Raw genomic sequence first — 4644 nt, forward strand, 5'->3', positions numbered from 1 at the left:
TCTCTTCCCTGTATTTAAGCAATAATATAAGGCAAAATCAGGTCACTTGTGGATCATAGAATTCAGAAGAAATCAAACCAGCTTTGAAAAACACAAGCTGATGGCATCGTGCCAAGACAGCCTTGACATCTCCCATGGCAAGTCTTTGCCACCCGCCAACAGGCTAGAGTTCAGGAGCGCACACGACTCTTGCCTCCAGCCTGTTCGGGTGGAGACAGGGCTTTCCTTTGTGAGCTTCTCGTTTACCTGTGACTCTGAGGCCAGCAAAGACCCCGGGAAACACTTGCTATAAAGTTTTTGTTGTATTTAGCTGTTTGCATCTTTTTTTTTTTTCCAAGTTGCATTCAGGTCCTACGGTCCTTCGCCTCCTTAAATAATTTGTATATTCTTCAATTTTCTATAATAATCTTATTTTAACCTCTATAAACACTTTTATTATTTCAGAGTCTTATTAGATTTCTCGGTGAGGCCCCGTGTGCTGGCGACAGTTCTTAAACTTGCTCATATACCCGAGATTCCCACCAAAATTATTTTACAGTGTAGTGCTTTAAGCCCAAGTATTATATTTCTACCCCGTTTTCCACGCGCCTCTCTTCATTATGTATACAGAGCACCAAGCTGCTGCTTAAAAAAATGTAAAATAAAACCATAAATGCCTCTTCTTCTTTCACATGCTGATCCAAAGGCAAGCATTCAGGATGTCGCTTACCGCCAAAACCATGATCCTGTATTCTGTTAAGTTGACAACATTCTTTGTAACCGTCCTGTGGTCATTTTCCCTGAGTCATTGCTAATTATCTTCATATTTCACACTAATTGTGTGCGAGGACGTGATCTGCATATTGCATATTTTCTTTTCAACCTATTATAGAAAGGCTCTTTCTTTCCCTGAAACTCTGAAAATCCTTTAGCTGAGACTTTGTGTAAACATTCTCTGTGATATTCACTTGATCCTAGTATTTCCTGCTGCCTCTAAAAATACTTTAAATCTTCTTATCAATGCAATTTCATTGTGTGTCTAGAAGCCTTCTTTGAATAATGTGTGATTTGGTTTCTTTATTTAGGATCCTGATGTGTGCTACCTTCTGTCTGTTTTGAATGTATTATCTCTTCAGAAGTTTACCTTTTTTTTTTTTACCACGCTCGGGAAGATATAATTTAAAGCTTCATGATCCATTGCTTTTACCCTCCGTTTTCTAATATAAAGCACAATAGCGTGCTGAAAATGACTTATTAACCCTGTGTGACCCGTATCGCCGATGGTCTCATGACGCCCTTAGTTCTCCCTGAGCGGGGACAGGGCAGCCCGTTTCAGGGAGTCAGCGTGCTCTGGGGAGGGGTCCAGGACATTGTCAGCTGAACAACGTGGCCAGACTTTGCTTCCAAAGCGTCTGTTTAGCTTTCCTGCTGGTTCCCCAGTTTTGGTGTATGCCATCCTTGTGACAGCACACCGAGTCCTTTGGCTGTCCTGTTCCTTCGAGCCCATCCTCAGTACAGTCTAATCAAACGCTGTGGCAGAGCCGGCTGGTGGGGACACTAGCCATGGACCCATCCTTCCCCAGCAGCAGACGCTGGCTTCACTCCCGGTGGCCGTGTGTCCCATTGTGGGCCACGTCTCTAACTCCCCTTGCTGCCAGGGGTGGGGTGGCCAGTGAGATGCAACTGAAGGGGGTGACCAGCGTGTCGGCGAAGGTTCTTTGAGACAACAAACTAAGTGACATAGGTCCATTTTGTTCCCATCCTCCTTCTGGCTTCCGCTCTGGGAAGTAAATGCGATGGCTGCTGAAGGGTAGAAATGAGACGCTGAGGATGGCAGAAGCAGGCCGGCGGGCCGTGTCTGTGAGGATGTCAGGGAACACGGTATCGGTCCTGGGCTGTCCGTTTTGTACCAGGAGGAAAGTGAATAACCAACGCGTTTGTGCCACTGCGGCTGGGGTCTGACGGTAACAGTCAAAGCCCGTGGCCAAAACCGTTACCACGTTTCCAGCTTTCTGCATGCTCACCGGGGCTTCTAAGTCTCACGTGAAACTTGGCACGAAGCAGCCCGTGGTTTTGTTAGCGCTCCTTCGAGTACACCTGACAGGTGACTCTGTATGAAGCTGGGTGGTTAATTGAGTTTCTCAAAGTCCCTGGGATGGTCAGAATCATAATTCAAACTTAGGTCTGGCTCAGAAACCCACACGTCAAGTTCTGTTCAAATATTGCACCAACGAACTCCGTTTGGCCGTATTTTGTTATAATCCGTTTGATGTGACTTAACTACAGCTGTCTCATCTCCACACTCGCCTCACTCACCTGGATGTGGCCTTCGTCATGGGTCCAGAGCCCCCGTACATGGAGGCTGGCCTTTCCACCTCCTGTCCCCCCGCCCCCGCCCCGGGTCACTGTGGCAGCTCGTTTTTGCTCGCAATGCTACGTCATGTCCTGATGAGGCATCCATGTGTTTCACCCACCATTCATCTAGAATGACTTTTAAACTAATAATCACGATTTGTCTGATGAGATTGTTTGTTCGTATTCTAAAAGCACCTCATCCCTAATCTCGTTCTGAGACTTCCTTTATCTCGTTCTGAGACTTCTCTTCAGTTCGGGCTTCCGTTTCTAGTAGCCTCGGGCGTAATGTCACACAACCGCACGTCCCTCATTTACCTCGTATCTAGTAGTCCACGCACACATGTACAAACACGCACACATGTGCAAACACGCACGTTGTCAGACTTGACTTCTAGCAAGTTCCTCACGGCGTGGGCTGAAACGGCACCCTTCCTCACGTGCTATTTTTATTTTTCCCTCCATGCTCTGGCTTCCACATTAAACGTTTGTCACTTGCCCCCCCTCCCCCTCCACCAGATTTTAAATTCCAGAAAAGAACTAATTTTGATACCTCCATTTCTATACATTCGGCATGTAGGACGGACAGGCACATGGCACATGGCACGTGATCATCACAGAAAGGCTCGCGACATGAATCCGTGCAAACACGCCGAAGACGGCACTGCACGAGAACCCTCTGGTCTGGGCACCGTGACCTCTGATTTCCCCGTCACAAAGCTGAGATGGGGAAGGGAAAGGGCGTCCGCCCAGCTCGAAGCGACAGAGAAGCACACGTTTAGAATCCGAGCCCGGCTCTCTCTGGAGATCGTCTTGGCAGCAGAACTGTCCCCGAGGCCTCCTCACGTTCAAAGGGCTCTTTCTCCCCCGGCTGTTTGTCACGCTGCGCACGCTCCTTCGCTTGCGGCATCTGGCATTGAACGAGTTTTCTTGATCTTCCGCGTGGCATTGCCTCGTTAGCTCCTGTTTCTGCCACCTCTTAATCCCGAAAGCCATCAAAGGGCGCCTCCCCGCCCCCTCCGAGGCTTCGCCTCTTTCTCCTGTCGAATGAGCTGAGTCCCTCGTGTTCAGGCTTAAACCTTACCTTTCTCTCCTTCCTTTGACATCTGTAGGACACCTTCTCGTGCTTCTGATTTTCCGCTTCGCATTCACTTTCATCCGCCCTGTGGCCTTCATTATTTGATTCTGTGGGTGGTCACTTCCCTCTTTAAAACGGGTGCATTTGCTTCACACCCTCGGCGTTCTCTCCCAGGCTCATTTTGCTAAACCAGAGTGTGGCCCCCGTTCGGAGCGCTCAGAAGGAAAAGAAATCTTCGTGAACCAGTCCCCGGCCGGCGGCTCACCTCCAGCAGCTGTCCTAAGGTTTTTGGCAGCGACTTCGAAGTGTTTACTGTGCATCTGTTTCCTTTGGCAGCTTCCAGGTGGGGCTGCTTCGCCTCGCCCTCAGTCACCTCTCGCGTGTTTTAGATTCTGTCCTTAAACTACTGTCAGTTCCCTAGATATTTTACAATCAAACGTGCCATCTTAAGAGAGCCTTCTTAGCTGTGTGCTGCTTTTCCGGTCACATGGAGGCACAGCTTGTTCTCCTTCTTCTAAGTCTGTCCATATGTTTTAAACCAAGTAACATCCCCTAAACCTGCAACTTTCTGAGTAATTACCAAGAGTGGGCTTCATAATCACCATCTCACTAACTTAAATCTTTTCTTTTCCTCCCGAGAGAAAGAAAAATGTCCTATGCGCAGCACTTACTCCATCAGAAGGCACTGTTGGTGCGGATTTAAGGGTTTTCTTTCTTAGGCGATAAATATAAATCACCCAAAGCTAATCCTTGACCTGAAATTGTTCCATAGGCATATGTCTATTTCCTCTTCAAGGACTATGACGCCTCGACTTTTGCTTCTACCCTAAACTACAAACTCGCAATCTCTGAGTTCCTTTCTGGGCCGGGCCTCACAGTCGCCCCCCCGCCCCCCACCAGAAGCTGTCCGCTCTGTGCCGCGCCTCATCCCAGCTCCGACGGGGCTCCCACCCTGGGAATGCGCCCCCTCCCCGCCCAAGCACCGCGTAGCTCCCGCAGGAACCTCCCGCCGTGCGGCCGTGCCCGCTCCCCCAGATGTCGCGAAGTCCACCCTGCCAGCGTGGTCCTCTAGGTGTCCTTCCCCGTCTGAGACGCCCCCTTTTCTGAGCTGCCTCTCTTTCTCCAGCCTGACGAAGGGCGAGACGAATCCTCGGTATTCCCTGTGTATTTCTCCTCTCTTCTGCCATTCCCATCTTCTGTCTTTATCTCTTTTCAGCGTGCTTTATCTCTTCCTA

This window comes from Pteropus vampyrus, unplaced genomic scaffold, assembly GCF_000151845.1.
Source record: "Pteropus vampyrus isolate Shadow unplaced genomic scaffold, Pvam_2.0 Scaffold475, whole genome shotgun sequence".
Lineage (NCBI taxonomy): Eukaryota > Metazoa > Chordata > Mammalia > Chiroptera > Pteropodidae > Pteropus > Pteropus vampyrus.